Raw genomic sequence first — 18,688 nt, forward strand, 5'->3', positions numbered from 1 at the left:
ATTGTGTGACCTTTTTACTCTTGGAATCAATCCTAGAGGACTGATACCTAACCATATTTGGCAGATGGACGTCACACACTTGCCAGAATTTGGAAAATTAAAATATTTGCATGTTACAGTTGATACTTCTTCTGGATTTTTGATGGCTCCCTTCATTCCGGAGAAAAAACTAAAGATATTATAGCTCATTGCTTACAAAATTTTGCCACTGTGGGCATTCCAAAACAGTTAAAAACAGATAATGGCCCTGGGTTTACCTCTACCTCTTTTAAGCAATTTTGCTCATCATTTGGCATTACTCATATAACAGGAATCCCATACAATCCACAGGGACAAGGCATAGTTGAAAGAGCTCATCAAACTATTAAAATGTACTCATTAAAGCAAAAAGAGGGAATTGGGAAGGGGTATATATCCCCCAAAGATAAACTTAAAATAACCCTTTTCACTCTAAACTTTTTAAATTTGGATTCATCAGGGCTTAGTGCTGCGGAAAGGCACATGTGTCCAAAAAATGTACATAAGCTCAAGGTACTTTGGAAGAATATTCTAACAGGACAATGGAAAGGTCCTGACCCAGTGATTGTCTGGAGTCGGGGGTCTGTTTGTGTGTTTCCACAGGGAGAACAGCAGCCTATTTGGATTCCAGAGAGACTAACTAAATGAATTCTACAGACCAAAAAGAAGATGATTTGGCTCAAATCCATAACGGCTGATATCCAGAACTCCAGTTTGGCTATCCTTACATCTGAGACAGTGGTTCTCCCACACCTGGAGGCTAATGAATAATGAACACCATTAAGGCCTATTTCAAATGTAAAAAACCTTGGGGCTTGCTTGTGGGAATACCTTCAGACCCATATGCAAGTCACAGGAAAAAGGATGGGATATCAAAAGAAGAGTCAAACCCAGGTGGTAACCAGGATGCTTTTTTCAATATCTATTTTATTGCCCTTTCCCACATCATGAAGTTCTATTTTATTTTTTGAGCTCATACAGACCTAGGTTAATGTTTTTCTGATTAGTTCTATTTTTGATTGTGGAGTTTTTAAACATCGCAATGGAGATTTCACCTGTGAAAAGCTTCAAGGCCTTTACTATTGTCTTATGTGTTGTATGTTATGTGTGCACACTTGTGTTATGTGTTGTATGTCTGTATGTGCGTATGTCTATGTATCATATATGAGGAGCGCTTATGAAAAAATGGATCCAAATATTTTTTTATTATTCACGTGATTTAAATGGTTTAATTTAAATTGGGGAAACAGCTGTTGAGGATTGTTTTAATATGTGAACAAAAAAGGTGGTTAACAGATCTGTTTGTTTACTTTCACCTTTCCTTTTCATTATATATAATTCTGTTCAGGATAATGTAAATTGCTCAGAAAATTGTTTTCTTAGTGCCTGCTGGAATGCTACATAATTTTTTTAGCCATCATTGCCAGAATTCCTATCTTCATCCCAGTGCCGGTGAAGACAAAGATAAAACCAAACTACAGCTTCTGCGATAGCTATCACAACAAACTGTATAAATCGATGCATCAATGAATAATGTAACTCAACAAGTGATGCTCAATCAAGAAGTCTATTTGCTTTGGGAGGAAATGGACCTATTGATGGATTCGTCTGCTTTGAACTGCTTGGAGAACTTGCCTGGACTATGTATCACTTGTATGCATTGAACTCTCTGTTGGTGCAGTGACTTGTGGTAGTGCCAGGGTATTTTTGCTGATGGTGTCATCAGTGGTACAATTTTTCCAAAAGGAGCGGTCAATTGGCTTGGTGTCGTAGCATTTTGTATCCTCCTCCCTTCTGCTTGTGATGGTTGTTCAGCTAAAATTTGGGGGCCAACAGAGGTGAGGCAAAGAATCTCACCCCCCCACTGGTACAAAGGCCTATCCAAAAGTATGGCTGTATGCTGGACTTGTAGTCAGTAAGATACAATTGCAATGGTACCAACCTAAGACAGCAGGCTGACGCCTTGAGGTCAGCTCATCTGATGATGGGTAAGGACCATATGTAGTATTGGACAACCTAAGACAGGCACAGTCCCTAAGACACATGCTTGTTGTTTAATTAAACAGAAGAGGGGAGATGTTGAGAGCCACAGCCAGTTGGGATGGCGCCTGGCATTTTGCCAGAAGGAGTGGTTGAGAGGTGATGCCAGTGAGCCATTAAGATGAGGATAATTAAGTTAAGCTGCGTATAATTGCTGTGACTGGATGGTGCTGGATTGAAATAGGCTGTGTATTCAGTTGTATATAGACCCCTGCTGTCCCGCAATAGGGCGGTTCCTGCTGCCTCAGAGCCAGCTCCTTTGGAGTTCTCTCAGAGTTCCTGTTGAGTTCTCAGGGAGCCTGGTGGAGGGAGAGAGAGTTCCCGGGGAGTGCGCATGGAGTGCCGGTGGAGTTCGGGCAGTAAAGGAGTTCCTGTTTTGAACCTACAAGTCCCTCATGGTGACTCAGTTATTTGTGCCCAGCCAGACTGCAGCATATGCTTGTGGACATGATATAATAATCTGTTTACTAACTTTCTGGGTGCATTTATTTTAATTTATGAACTTTTATTTGTCATCTCTTATGCATCAGACAATGAAAATGGATATATAATGGTCATAAGAGGGTGGTGGGGTTATGCATATCACACTCAGCAAGAAACCAGCACCACTCAGCGGGTGGGAGCTCAGGTTTATTTCATCAGAGGACCAGATGACCTAGTGCTCTGAAATTCTGGGGCCCAAGCTGATGTCATAAGAGTGCTGTCACAAGGGGCTCTTTATAGGAAATTTTACATCATTTCTTAACTATTACAAAATTGGTGGGTTTGAATTCTTGACTTACATGAGCAGGACCATGTGGAGAGATTCAGGATAAGTAGTTCACAGGTGCAGACAGAGACTTGCCTGTGTTACCCTAACTGGCCCTCACCAAGGCAGCAGTAGCTCAAGATGGCTTGGGCTGACCTTCCTAAGAGCTATATTTCTAAGAACTAAGCCTATGAAGTTACAGTTCAGACAGCAGTTAATTGGCCTAGCAATTAAACAATGTAGCTACATTTTTACAGAGTTCAGAAAGTTACAAAGTAAAAGAAGAAACAACTTTTCTTTCTTTCTTTCTTTCTTTCTTTCTTTCTTTCTTTCTTTCTTTCTTTCTTTGAGGCATCTGTTGAGTCTCTGGCTTGAAGCTTGAAAGCCTGGCACAGGGCGTTTACATTTACATTTCAAGAGAGAGTAGTCAGCCTCCCAAGCCAGCTATTTACCACCCAATAGGTAGGAACACTTGGTTAATTGGGTTCCTAGAAGAAACCAGGTCTGGATTTTCCAATGAGTGCTGATATAATACTTGAACCTTTTTACTAAGCACTTTCTGTGGAACAGACACCCTTTAAGTACTTTACCCATATTATTCTCATAGTACCTCAAAGACAAGTCCCACTCAAGATGCTCATGAGCAGTAGGAAGAGACAAGCGGAAGAGGGACAATAGCATCATAAGCATGGGACAGGGTTTAAGGGTAGAGTCGTTTCAATTTAAGAAGCATTAACCAGGTGACGAAAAGGGAAATGCTTCTCCAAATATTAGCGCCACCAATGCCAACTGCCAAAGTCTTAAAATAACAGGGCATCTTCTGGAGAAGCTGGAAATCAAGAGACTGGAAATGAGAAGGGGCAGCCAGTAGGGGCAACAGTCCACAACGCTACCCAGGAGTAGATTTGCTCTCTGCAACTGCTGTATTTACAGACTTCTCTCATGGCTTTTGAAAGAGATCCAGTAGAAACAGGGAGAGCTGGGCAGTGGTGCATGTCTGTCATCCCAGCAGCTGGGGAGGCTGAGATAGGAGGATCAAGGGTTCAAAGCCAGCCTCAGCAAAATGAGGCATAAAAAGCTCAGTAAGACCCTGACTCTAATAAAATTCAAAAATAGGGCTGGAGATGTGGGTCAGTGGTTGAATGCCCCTGAGTTCAATCCCTAGTATTAAAAACAAACAAACAAAAAACAAAACAACAACAAAAACAAAAAAACAGGTACAAAATAAATTACCTAAGCCTGGAGTTTATTTTCATAGTTCACAGTGTAGAGAACCATGTAGAATCCTGACTTCTTTTGTTATAGAGTATCTTGTGACTGCTGGAATTCAATAGATAAAGCAGTGGCAATATGTGGGGTTTTTTTGGTTTTTGTTGTTGTTGTTGTTTTTGGTACTGCTGATTGAACCTAGAGCGCTTTAACCACTGACCCACATCCCCAGCCCTTTTAATTTTTTATTTTGAGACATTGTCTCACTAAATTGCTGAGGCTCTTACTAAATTGCTGAGGCTGGCTTGAACTTGAGATCCTCCTGCCTCAGCCTCCTGACTCAATGGGATGTTCCACCTTACCTAGCTATGTGTGTGCATTTTCAAGGAAGAAATATTGATAATAGGTTAGGGAAAAGGTAGAATAAACTTGCAGTTGGTAGTGCCAATTTGGTGACCTTATGAATAGCCCTTTTTTAAAAAAGAAAGTAAACACTGAGCACCTATTATGTGTTCAGCACTCTGTTGAACACTTTATGTGGCGTTAGTCGTTAGGATTCAATCCATGCAATCCAAGGGCTTAGTTTTTACTGTGGCAGGCATCACTTCTAATTTTACTTTACAGATGAGGAAGTAGAACTGAGAAGTTTATCAGTCAAGGTTCAGACATAAAGAACCACTTGAGATCTTAAATCTCGTGGTACTAAGCACAGAGAATTCAGTCTTACAAGACACTGGAAGGGCTGCAGAAGCCATTGTCACATGGTTTTCCTCTGCACCTTGGCTTCTGTGGTGAAGAAAACAGGCAGCTGCTGCAGCTGCGACCCAAAGGCCTAAATAGTTCAGAAAAAGCACTCTTGATGAGCCAGTGGCCTGAGGCCACAGAGACACAGGGACAAGGAAGAGAGCCGAACAAATGGGACAACCATAACAAAGAGCCTCTTACAGTAATGCCTTTCCTCTCCTTTCCAGAACTCTGAAGTGCCTCTCCTTCAGAAAAATGTAAAGGAATCCAGGGTCCTCGGGGCAAAAATGTGTGGGGAATGTCCTTCCCAGGACTGCAGCCTGCCCTCTGGGAGAACCGCCCATTGCAGGGAAAGGAATGCTTGTGTTAGGAAACCACTTGTTATTTAACAGAAACACAGGAGGCTCTGCTGGGAACTCTGGCCAGGGTCTCAGAAGGCTCAAATCCAGGCGTTAGCCAGCAAGGCTTGAGAAGGATGTGCCTCCAGTCTCCTTCAGGTTATTTGTGAATTTACTTCCTCCTCCCGTTGCCCTGTGGTCCCTCTATCTTTCAGGTGGCACCTATGGGATGAGTCTTTCTTATGCTTGTGCCTTGAGGAGTTCAAGGGATCACACTGTACTTCCCTGCAAAATCCAGACTAATCTCCATTTTAATGTCAGCAGATTAGTATCCTTAATTACATTTCCAAAACTCCTTTTACCCTGTAACTGAACAAGCAGAAGAGGCATACTAGGGGACCAAGTTCAGGGTGGTCCAAATTCAGCCTATCTAGTTCTCACTGGAAGAAAGCAAATAAACTTCCAATTTGAAAAGCTAAAAGATTTGCTCAAGGTCACTTATGTGCTCCGCATTGTAAATTTTAATACTAAACATTATCATCAAATGTCTGCTATCACATTAAGAAATGTACCAAAAGCTGTGTCTCTGTTATCCCACGTGTTTCTTTAATTAACTGGCGTATTTTTGTGGTCCTCTCTGTCCGATTGAAGCCAGGGCTTTCCACATGTTAGGCAAGCACCCTACCACTGAGTTACAGCTTTAGCCCTTTTTACTTTTTATTCTGAGATAGGGTCTAACTAAGTTGCTCAGGCTGACCTTCAACTTGTGGTCCTCTGGCCTCAGCTCACTGAGTAGCTGGGATTGCTGGTTTGCCCCACCACAAATGCTTCCATGTGGTACTCTCATAAAGGAGGGTGTAGCTCAGAGGTAGAAGACTTAGTGAGCATGCACCCTGCGTTTGCAAATTGAGAGACTTTATAGTAAGTGTCTTGAGTACTGAGAATTAACTTAAATAATAATGGATAAGTGCTTCCTGGAGGGCCTGAAATCATTAAGAACACAATAAACCATCTATTATTGTTTTGGTTGTTCCCAGTTTAGAAAAAAATTCAACAGTGACTCTGAAAAGACATCCAACTTGGTCAAGACCATGTTCTTAATAAGTGACTCATCATGGCTTTGAATGCAGATTGTCCAAAGGTAGAAATAAAGGGGGGGGGAATTGCATCATAGACTTAATTAACATAATGTCCAATAAATAATAAAAATGACCAGGGTGGGGTGTACTGAGTGGTAGAGTGCTGGCCCTGCATGTGTGAGGTCCCGGGTTCAATCCTCCATATAACAGGACCCTCTAGATAACCTTTTACCCTAAATAGACATACTACTACTCCTAAAGGCTACTCCTTGTTGACTGAGTAAGTCGGAACTCCTTGTCTGGTGGCGATTTCTCCTCCTTAGGCAGTGTGACATATATATATTAGTACGTGGTTGTAGGTGGACACGATGTCTTCATCTTATATTCACGTGGTGCTGAGGACGGGACCTAGTGCCGGGTGCGTGCTAGGCGCGCGCCCTACCGCTGAGCCGACGCATTTGGGGCCATTTCTGCAGTGAGTGGGGAAGGCGACGGTGCCCTGCGGCGGCTTCTGCATCAGTCTGCTCCAGCACACACTGCACTCTTCCAGAAGGTCCAAGGGAATCCCGCCTGACTGCGAAACCTGAAAACATACAGCATCTTCATGCACAGGGAGATGAAAAGCCCCTGCCACGTTGGTTCCCTCTGTTGGGGGAGCCTTCTTACCCACCTGGTGCTCCCTGATGCAGGCCGTAGGTCACTCTCTTGAGTCACAGGGAGGGGCAGTAAGCGAGACAAATGACATTCCTACATTTTTTGCTTGTTGGCATGCTGGGAGTTGCACCCCAGTCACGCGCTTGGCCACTGAGCTCCATGGCTGCCCTTCTTATGTCTATTCTGAGACAGGGTCTTGCTAAATTAAATCGCTGAGGCTGGCCTCGAACTTGAGATCCTTCTCCCTCAGCCTCCCGGGTGCCTGGGATCACAGGCCTGCGCCACCCTGCGCCTTTAGGAAATCGATATTTTAGAGCGAAGCTTAAAGCCTTCTAATCTGCACAGCGCTGGTTTGCGCGGCCGCGGCTGTTGGACCGGGGTGGGCCAGCGGCGCTGGGGACGCTGCGCAGCGGCCCGGGCCTGGCGCCGAGCCCGCGGGGGCCCGGGAAGCGGCGTTCTGGCCGGCGAGCCAGGGCGCCCGGCAGCCCACTTCCAGTTCCCGCCGCGACTCTTCCACCCCGCCCACCTCGCCCGGCCGCCTCTGATTGGCGGAGCCGCCGCCCGCTCGCGCTGCCATTGGCCAGGAGTCAGGCGTGGGCGGGCACAGGAGATGCCCCCCGCCAGCCGCCGCGTCCGGGTCATTCCGCTCGGCGGTTGCGGTCGCAGAGGGGCTGAGCCGGAGGTCCGCGGGGACGCTGCGCCGCTCTAGGTACGTGGCGCCCGAGCGAGAGGCCCGCGCGGGTGGCGGTTGGCGCGGCAGCGGCTTCCCGGGCCCCGCGGAGGTACCAGTCGCGAGACCGGAGCAACGGGCGGTGGCGGCGGGGCCGCTGGGGCAGAAAGGTGTCCGCGGGGGCCCGGCGGGTCCGCACCGCCTGCGAGCCGGACGCGGGGACGCGGGCAGTGGGCAGGAGCGCGGGGCCCGTCCGAGTGCTTTGCGAGTCATCCGCGCATCCCGGCCACCTCGGGCTCGTGTGGTCGCCGCTGGCCGCGCCGGGCCCTCCCGCTGTCGGTACGTGGTTACGGGGTGCGTGGAGGCCGGAGGTGACCGGAGCACCTGGAGCACAGGCCGAGGGGCCGCTGCCGAGCTCCGCCGCCGGGACGCGGGGACGCGGCGAGCCCTGGCGCGCACGTGCGTTTTTGTGGATCACGGAGCGACCCGACTCGGTTCCCGGCGGCCCGGCCAGTCCTGGGAGGCGAGCCCAAGAATGGGTCTGCCCCAGGCCCACGACGGCGCTCCGTCTTCCTTCAGAAAACTCCCAGGCGGCCCAGTGGTGCCGACGTGGAGGGCGCGCCTTCTCACTCCGTAAGACGACACGAGTTGTGGTTTCACTCCCTGCAGGTGTGTGTGTGATCCCAGGTGCTCCGGAGGCGGAGGCAGGAGGATCCCACTGCAGGGCAGCCTCGACAGTAGGGCGAGGCCCCGAGCCATGTAGCACCTCTGTCTCGGAATCTTAAAAATGAACAAAAAGTCTGGGTATGTGGCTCCATGGTGGAAAAAAAAATTTTTTGGTATTGTTAATATCAAGAAAAAGACGATTTTATTAAATGATTTATATACAAATTGTCCTAGCAATTTAATGGACTTATTCTAAATCAGAACTTAATGTGTTAACTCCAAACTTTCGATTATGTTGATATTTCAACAAAATGGACAATTGGTGCATTCAAATAGGTTGGAGCTGGGCATGGCATGATGGCTCACTCCTGTAATTCCAGCGATTTTGGAGGCTGAGGCAGGATTCAAGTTCCCGGGCAGTCTAGGCAACGTGGCAAAAACCTGTCTCAAAAACAGTTTAAAAAACAGGGCAGGCTAGGCGCGATGACTCACCTATAATCCCAAGGGCTCAGGAGACTGAGGCAGGAGGATGGCCGAGTTAAAAGCCAGCCTCAGCAATTTAGTGAGACCCAGTCTCAAAAAAGTTAAAAAGGGCTGGTCATGTACCTCAGTGGTTAAGCACTCCTGAGTTCAATTCCTGGTTGAAAAAAAAGGGTGGGAGTGGGGAGCCTGCAGGCTGGAGATGTGTATTCTGGGGTAAAATGCCCTTGGGTTCAATCCCCAGTGCCCAAGTAAATAACTTGGAAATCATAATCTATAGAGTTTTTATACATAAGCTTATGATTATTATAGCATAATGTAACTATTATATATTATGTAATCTTATGCCATTGTTAAGTTTTTATAAGTGTTCAACATCTGGGACAATGAGACAAAATTGGCTAAGACTATGCTCATGATTTTTGCACATCTACTTGTAGCTGGTAAATGACCTACAACATAAATGTTTGCAAAACCGGTGGTGAAAATATAAAGATAAGTATAAATAACAGGAAAGCTATTGTGAATGAAAGACTAATTAAACTGATCAGCTTTTGTGAAGTATGCCTTTCATCTTAGCTTGTTTATTCCTCAGATCCTTTTAGAAGTGTTGTATCCAAAGTTAATCAAATTAATCTACTTAACCCCGAGTCTCATTTGCAGATAATATTCAGATATAATCCTAAGATTGACTTTTGCCTCAGTGAAATTCATGAGCAGTGCTTAGCTGCAAATGATGTGTGTACTTTAAATTTTTTTTCTTTAAATGTTTTTTAGTTGATGTACCTTTCTTATTATTTTTTAAAATTTATATGTGGTGCTGAGATCGAACTCAGTGCCTCACACATGCCAGGCAAGTGCTCTGCAACTGAGCCACAACCCCAGCCCCTTGTACTTTAAATTCAAGATTGTCCTGCTAGAGTCTTGGTGTAATCTTGAAATTTTTGCTCGGCTTACCTTATTGACACTCTGCTTCATCTCAACCTTCAATTCTACTATATTTTCTTATTAATATTATGAAGTTTGGCATGGAACTATCATGTGATCTTTTTGTCTTTCTGCATGTATTGTAGTTTGTTTCTCTCTTTTTTGGGGGTAGAGGGAGGCAGTGCTGGGGATCAAACCTGGGGCCTTGCATGTGTTAGGCAAGTGCTTTGTCACGAAGTTACATATCCAGCCCTTCAGATGTATATCATTTGATGTAATAAACTTTTAATATAATGGATAGTTAAAATAAAAGAACTTTCTAACTTTAAGTGTGTATTAGATTAGTTCTCACAAGGTTGAATAATATAAAATATTAAGATCCAAATTCTTCAATCTCATTCCCTCTCTCTTCCTCCGTGTGTGTGTGTGTGTGTGTGTGTGTGTGTACTAGGTATTGAACCCAGGGTGCTCTACGTCCCCATCCCCCATTTACTTTTGAAACGGGGTGTCACAACATTGCTCAGCCGGTCTTGAACTTTCAATCACCCTGCCTTAGCCTCTTGAGGCTTTGGGATTACAGGTATGCTGTACTGCATGTTTCAGCCTTGGTTGGACAGATTGTCATCAGGTGATATCTAGAGAGAATGAATTCTTAAGAGTGAGGGGAGATAATTAGAGATAACTTTGATTTTTGAATTTCTGATCAAGCATTTATACTAAATTTAACCATTAATTATATACAGGCACTTTTTTAAGTGTGGCAATTTCTATTAATATATTTATGAGGCTCTACTGTGTATGGTGCTGTTGATGTGAAAAATCTTTTTTTTTTTTTTGAATTTTAATATTTTATTTTTTAGTTTTCGGCGGACACAGCATCTTTGTTTGTATGTGGTGCTGAGGATTGAACCCTGGCCGCATGCATGCCAGGCTTGAGCCACATCCCCAGCCCATGAAAAATCTTATGTGATAAAAATGACAAGTTGCTAAGGCCTGTTCTGGTATTCTTTATTAAGGAGAGGCCCTGGGTTCAATCACCAGTACTCGGGTGGGGTGGGAGGAAGGAAAAAATAAATAACTCTAGGTGGTTTTCTACAGGTTCATTTTTATAAGTAAATATTTATTAAACATCATTTTAATACTTTGTGAGCCTAGTGCTATAGTATACACCTGTAATCCCAGATACTCCTGTATCTGGGATTACAAATTTAGGTCAGCCTCAGCAACTTGGCAAGATTCTGTCTTAAAGCACCTGGGATATAGCTCAGTGGTAAAGCACCCCTGGGTTCAATCCCTAGAATCCACCCCACCCCCAAAATCATTGTGAAATGTTTTTCACTGAGGATATAAAGACACATCTCTGCCCTGAAAGCTTGCGAATAAAAATGCATTTGTAACAGGAAATTTAGATAAGGAAGTAGTCCTCTTGGGGAAGACATTTTTGAAGGGTCTTAAACTTGACCATTAAAGGAGTGTAGCATAGGGGGACGTGTTAATATGTGACAGTTCTGATCAGTTTAGAAGAAAAGGAAGATTTGGTCAGTTCTAGGAAAAATGAAATATTATGTAAGAAATAAAATGCAATCATGATATTGTCTGGTTTTATAAAAAATAATTTACCGTAATAAGTATGGATGCATCTGAAAGTGTGATGAGCTGTAACAGGCATGTGGAGTATAGAAAAGAACTAAATCATCAATTTGTCATTGGATTAGTTCCATAGTTTTGGTGGTAGTTTGGTTATCAGACTCCCACACAAATACTCAAATCTGCAAATGCTCAAGTCCTTTAAATAAACATGGTGAAGTATTTGCATATAACTTACACACATCTTCCTGTATGCTTTAAATCACCTCTAGATGTCTTATCTAATACTATATAAGTGCTATGTAAATAGTTGTTATACTAAGGGACTGTGGCAGAAGAAGGACTGCTTACATTCTGCACATGTGCAATTATTTTCCATCCATGATTGGTTGAAACTATGGATATAGAACCTACAGATATGGAGAACTGGCTGTATTTAGAAGTAGGTAAATTTTTAACTCAAGAAATTTGAATGTGAACATATTTAAATCAGATTTAAAAAATAAGTTGTTAAAATTAATTGAAAGTGATTGCCATTAGGCATTAAGGTTATGCTAGCAAACAAATGCTTTGTTTATTTTTTAGTAGCTGGGTTGAACCCAGTGGCACTGAGCCACATCCCCATCCTTTTTTTGTATTTTATTTGGAGACAGGCTCTCACTGAGTTGCTTAGGTCCTCACTAAGTTGCTGAAGCTGGCCTTGAACTTGCAATCCTCTAGCCTCAGACTCCTGAGATGCTGGGATTACAGACATGTGTGACCATGCCCAGCTTACAAATGCTTCATTTTGTTATGAGCATTTTATACTAATTAATTTAATACTATTACATTGATAAAATTTAGCAGAAAAGGAACAATTCTGCTAGTGCTCAGGTGACACCAATGCTACAATTCTATGGACCACACATAGTGTAGAAAGAAATAGCCTGTGCTCATGAGAATAGGAGTAGGTCATACTCATGAATGTCCCCTGGCACAAGTTGACCCCTAAAAGGAGCTTTGTCATTTTGTTGACTCCCTATTAATGCAGGTCCTGTATCTTAACAATACCTTATGTGGTTAGATTAGTTGGTTTTTTTTTTTTTTTTTTTTAGCTTTTACTTTTAAAAATTAGGAAAAAGGTAGATTATTGCCAGGTGTGGTTAATTTATGGAATTTTCCATTTAAACTTACTGGACCAGGGACAAGAAAGGGACTGTTGTATAGATCCATCTCTCTTGTTAGCATTATATAAAAATTCTAAACAAAATATTAGCAAATCAAAGACATTATGATCAAGTGAGGTTTATACCAGAAATTAACTAGAATTAATATTTTAATATATTAATCAGTATAATACAAATTAGTGAAGAAGTGAAATCTATGGATCCATCTCAGTAGATATGGAAAAGCATCTGATAAAATTGAACCTGCATTTATGATAAATTCTTAGCTAGAAATAGAAGGATAATTCATTAATACAAACCATCTAGAGAAAGACAAGCAAAAAGTGTAGCAGAACAATGAAAACCATATATCTTGTCTATGGTTGGCAATGAGAGAGGGATAATCATATCAGATTGGAGGTTCTAATGCAATATGACAAGAAAAAAATGAATGGGAGGATTGGCAAGAAAACGTCATGGTTTTCGACATATATAATTCATTTGTTTAATAAGTGAATTTAATGTATTTGTTGAAGATGTGATTAATACAAAAAGCCCTGATTACATTTGATCACATTACATGTATATAAAGTTTTAAAGTTAAACAGCAGTGAAAGAAAAAGAACTCAGTGAGGCATGTTAAACTAAAAGTAAAACGAGTCGAAGCCAGGCACTATAGCACACGCTTCTAAACTCAGTAACTCCGGAAACCAAAGTAGGAGGGTCACAAGTTTAAGGCCGGCCTCAGCAACTTAGTGTGATCTTATCTCAAAATAAAAATTATGAAGAGATGTGGCTCAGTGGCAAAGTGCCCCTGGGTTTAATTCCTAGTACTGTATTTTAAGAAAAGTACACTAGAAGACATGAATGCAGTTATCAATAATGTCAAATATAAATGAATTAAACAATCCAGTCAAATAGAAGAAATTGTCATACTGGAGGAAAAAATGGCATCCAACTATATACTGTCTAAAGGAAACCCATTTTAGATTCAGAGTTACAAAAATTGTAAGTAAAGTGACAAAGATGTGTTATCAGCGACCATTAGAAAGCTAGAAAGGCTGTACTAATATTAAAGTAGATTTTAAAAAGTATTTCTAGTGACATAAAGAGGGACCTTTTATAATAAGAATGTTCTTCAGGAAAGTGTCATGATAATGTATGCACCTAATAAGAGCACCACAATATATATAAAGCAGCTGTTGGTGGAATTTAAGGGAGAAATACACAATTTAACATTTTTGTAGTGGAATGGAAATCTAAATCTATCAGCAAGAAAAGAGAAGAATTGAACAACACTGAACCAACTAGAATCAAGTGACATCTTTTGAGCACTCAACGCCTTTAACAGTAAAATACACATTCTTTTCAAGAATACACAGAATTTTCTCCATTATAGCCATGCTAGGCCATGAAACCAAGAAATTTGAAAAGAATACAGTGAAAAAAATAAAGTGCATTATTTGACCACAATGGAATGGATTTATAAAATAGTGCCAAAAGGAATTTGAGAAATTGACAAATGTGTAGAAATTTACAGACTTAAATCCCTAGGGGAATTAGAGAATACTATGAGATGAATGAGGATGAAGACACAAAAGACTCAGGGGTGCAATGTGACAATCCTTAGGAAATTTACAGTGACAAATGCCTACATTACAAAAGAAGAAAAATCTCAAATTAAGACCTATTTTTAACCTATAATTCAGAAATAGGAGAGAAAACATCCTTGACTCAGCAGCACAAAGAAAAAAAATCAAAGATTAGAACAAAACAATAAAATAGAAAATAGGAAAAATAAAGGAAACTTAAAGCTGTGTTTGAGAAAGATCAACAAAATAAACCTTTAGCTATACTGATCAAGAAATCATTAGGGAGAGTAGATTTAAATTACTAAAATGAAAAAATGAGAAGACGTTGCTACTGATTTTCTAGTTCTTAGAATTGTTGACAAAGGAATAATACAAGGGGCTGGGGTTGTGGCTCAGGTAGAGCGTTCGCCTAGCACGGACAAGGCCCTGGGTTCGATCCTCAGCACCACATAAAAATAAATTAATTAATTAAAGATATTGTATCCACTTTTTGAAGGGCAAGAAACTGGCAAAAAAGAAACAATCGAGGAATGAGAAAAACCTTGGCAACTTTTTTTTTTTTTTTTTTTTTTGAACTTTTCAATATTTATTTTTTAGTATTTGGCGGACACAACATCTTTGTTTGTATGTGGTGCTGAGGATCGAACCCGGGCCGCACGCATGCCAGGCGAGCGCGCTACCGCTTGAGCCACATCCCAGCCCCCCTTGGCAACTTTTGACAGCTTGTTCCAAATAAAAAAATAAAATAACTCTTTATCAAGTCCACTTTACCAAAACAGCAGCATTGTTATTACTCCCAGGAACTGTATTGTATCCTAGTGACTACCTGATATTACCCCCACAATTAAAGTTGAAGGAATTCTGAACAGTTTATAAAAAAAAAAAAAAAAAGATATTGTATCCAACTACAACTAAAAAATAAATATATATAAAAAAGGAATAATACGAAATGATGCAGTTATATGCCAGGCCATTAGATTAGTGAAACAGACAAATCCTAAAAATACACAAGCTACCCAAACTGACTGCAAAAGAACATGTGAGCCAGGCATGATGGCATTGCTTGTAGTTCCAGCTATTTGAGGCTGAGGTAGGAGTATCACAAGTTTTGAGGCCAGCCTGGGCAACACAGTCATGCCCTGTCTTAAAAATGACTGTGGATATGGCTCAGTGGTAGAGCATGCTGGGTTTAATCCCCAGTAAACTACCCCCAGACACACAAGGATGATAAAGAAAATATGAATTGAGCAGGCCTATAGAAAGTGATGAGATTGGATTAAGACACAAAAGCCCAAATCAGTTAGGCTTAATTGATGAGTGCTACCATAAATTTAGAGATTCTGGTTCTTCACAAATTCAAAAGAGTAGGTATGGAACTACCATATAACCTGGTTATCCCACTCTTGGTATCTTAGATAAAGAACTAAAATCTGCATTTTATAGTGATACATGTATGGATACCAATATTTTTAGCAGCACAATTCAATAGCCAGGTTATGGAACCAGCCTGTGTGCTTCTCAACCAACAAATGGATAAAGTAAATATGATACACACAAGCGGAAGTTTTACTCAGCCTTAAAGAAGAGTGAAATTATCATTTGCTGATACATGGGTAGAACTGGAGAATATCATGCTAAATAATAAACCAGACTCAGGAAGTCAGGGTGAATGTTTTTTTCTCATTTGCAGAAGCTCAAGAGAGAAAATCAGGAATAAACAAAAAGTGGGTATCATGAAAAATAGCAGAGAAGACCAACAGAGTAATGGAAGGGGGGAATCACGAGGGAAGGAGGAGGAAGGGCATGGGGAAGTACTGGGGAATGCAATCTAGCAAATGATGCTGTGTTCACGTACAGATGTCACACACAGACACACACACGCACATGTATGTATAACATGTACTGGTTAATAATAACAGGGAGATCAGTGGAGTAAGCGGATCAGGGAGAGGGAGTCGGGGGGTGGGTAAAGGGAAGGTACAGGGAAAGCAGATTGAGCCAATTATGTGCATGAATGAATATGACATGAATCCCACTCTTATGTATAATCATAATGCATGAAAATAAGTATTTAAAAATTAAGGACTACTTGCCATCCCATCAAGTTTATCCCAAGAATGCAAGGTTAGTTTCACATTCAAGAATCTCCTAATGTAATGAACCATGAAGCCACAAAACATTTTTTAAATACCAGATCTTGTATGTCTTCATGATGATAAACACTCAAAAGTAAGAAAGGTAAGTTGTAGGTCAAGAAAATCAGTGTACAAAAATCTATCATTATTGCATATATTAGTAGCATTCTACTTATAGTAATCCAACAATGATTTTGTTTTTATTTCTGGTTGTCAATGGATCCTTATTTATATGTGGTGCTGAGAATCGAACCCAGTGTTGAGCTGGCTTTGAACTCTCCATCCTCCTGCTTCAGCCTCCTGAGCTGCTGTGATTACAGGTGCACGCCACTGCCCTCAGCTAAAATTTTTAAAAAATGAATGACACACCATGTTTAAGATCAGCAGACTAGAGAGTATTAAGATAACTATATTCCCTTATGTGCTGAACATTAACTCCTTATCAGATACGTGGTTTTGAATATTTTTTCCCATTTCATAGCTTGTCACATCACTCTGTTGGTTGTTTGCTTTGTTGAAGCATTTTGATTGATGTCATGCCTTTGTCTATTTGTGGTTTTGTTGCCTGTGTTTGGGATCGTATAAAAAAATCATTGCTCAGACTAATGCCATGGAGTCCTCCTCCACTTTTTTCTAGTAGTTTTACAGCTTGAGGTCTTAACATTTAAGGTTTCTTGTTTTTTTCCTCCCCATCCCTCTCTGTACTGGATTGACATCAGAGGCTCTTTACCACTGAGCTATGGTTGCTCCTTTCTGGGTTTTTTTTTTTTTTTAATTTTTTAATATTTATTTTTTAGTTTTCGGCGGACACAACATCTTTGTTTGTATGTGGTGCTGAGGATCGAACCCTGGCCGCACGCATGGCAGGCAAGCGCTCTACAGCTTGAGCCACATCCCCAGCCCCTCCTTTCTGGTTTTTGAGATAAGGTCTCCATGACTTTCCCACGCCAACCTTGAACTTGTGATTCTCCTGCTTTCGCCTCACAAGTAGCAGGGATTACAGGGATGTGCCATCACACTTGACAGTTGATGTATGTGTATGGTAAACTGATAAATTGATGTATGTGTGTGGTATGAGAAGATAGCATAATTCTGTTTGTGGATTGTCTATTTTTACCAATGCTTAGTGAAGAGATTGCACTTTGTCCATTGTGTGTTATTGCCTACTTGTCAAATTTGTTGTTTACTGTCCATGTGTGGATTTATTTGGGGGTTTTCTATTCCATTTCATTGGTCTGTTTGTCTGTTCTTTACTGCAGTGCCATACTGTTGATTACTATGGCTTTGTTGTATGTTTTGGAATTAGTGTGATGCCTTTGGCTTTGTTTTTGTTTAGGATGCCTTTGAGTATTTAGGATTTTTAAAAAGACTTCTGTGAAAAAATGTCATTGGAAGTTTTGAAAGGCCGCATTGATTCAGGAGATCACTTTGGACAATAATTTTAACATTTATTATTCCAAAAATTTATAAGGAACTGAAAAAACTCAGTTGAGAGAACAGAAAACCCAAATAACCTGAATAAAAAATGACTAAGGGACTTGAATAGACATCTTTTCAAAGAAGACATATAAATAACAGTAGGTCTATGAAAAGCCCTCAACATCACTAGTCATGAGGGTAAGAAAGGAAAATCACAATGGGATATCACCCATACCTTTTATTTTGGGTATTATCAAAATGATAAAGGATGAACTTGGGCAGGGTATTTACAACATGGAACCCTGAACAGCACTGATAGGACTGTAAATTGGTTTAGCCATCATAGAAAGAAATACGAAATTTCCTCAAAAAAATCAAAAGTAGAACTACTACTATATTAACCCTATAATTCCACTAATTGCTATACATCCAAAGGATGTGAAATCCTGATGTGAAAAAGAAATAACTATACTTTTGTGTTCATTGCAGCATAACAATAGACAAGATGTGGAATCAGCGTAAGTGTCCATCAGTAGATGAGTGGATAAAGGAAGCCTGAGCCAGCAGTGGTGGTGCATGCTGTACTTCAGCTACTCAGGAGGCTGGGGCAGGAAGGTCACAAGTTTGAGGCCAGTGCTGGCAATCTATTTAGACCCTGTTTCAGAAAATAAAAAGGGCTGGAAATACAGCTCTGTGGTAGAGAACCATTAGGTTCAGTGCTAAGTTACTAGTAAGAAAATAGAGAAAGAAAGAAAATTTGGGGGATGTGTTAGTGTATATATTTATTACACAGAACATATCAACATAAATTTAATGCAATATAAATATACATATGAATACATATACCACTGTCTTAAAAAAACAGAAGGAAATCTTATTATTTGTGACAACATGGATGAGCCAATAGGACCTTGTGTTAAGTGAAATACGCTATATGTATACAAATACTGTACGATCTAGCTTACATATGGACTCTAAAAATGTTTAACTCAAAAGCAAAGAGAAGGTTAAGAGGGGTTGTGGGAGAGGACAAAGTGGATGATGTGGGTGAGAAGATATATCATTAAACTTAGGAGGAATAAGTTCAAAGGCTAGGTACAGTGCCAAGCATCTGTAGTCCCAGTGTCTCTTTGGAGGCTAAGGCAGGAATTTACTTAGTTTGAGACTAGTCTGGGAAACAGCTCGACACTGTCTCAAAGAGAGAGAATGGGAATTTCAAGATCTATTTTATAACACG

At 41.1% G+C, this 18,688-nt stretch overlaps 1 protein-coding gene across 13 annotated transcripts in view; it reads left to right on the plus strand.

The window, feature by feature from the left end:
- Positions 1-7,406: 7,406 nt before the first annotated feature.
- Atf7ip2 (activating transcription factor 7 interacting protein 2) overlaps positions 7,407-18,688 on the plus strand; it is a 47,587-nt gene continuing 36,305 nt past the window's right edge. For 9 of the 13 annotated variants that reach the window (XR_009226913.1, XM_058579847.1, XM_046445354.2 and 6 more), the window contains exon 1: positions 7,446-7,539. The gene's annotated coding sequence lies outside the window, so the exon portion shown is untranslated. Of the gene's footprint in view, positions 7,540-18,688 lie in introns of all 13 variants that reach the window. The other 4 variants (XM_058579869.1, XM_058579867.1, XM_058579839.1 and 1 more) reach the window with 4 other exon arrangements.

Source organism: Marmota monax, unplaced genomic scaffold, assembly GCF_021218885.2.
Source record: "Marmota monax isolate L192 unplaced genomic scaffold, Marmota_monax_Labrador192_F-V1.1 WCK01_AAM20220418_F8-fsc00035, whole genome shotgun sequence".
Taxonomy (NCBI): Eukaryota; Metazoa; Chordata; class Mammalia; order Rodentia; family Sciuridae; genus Marmota; species Marmota monax.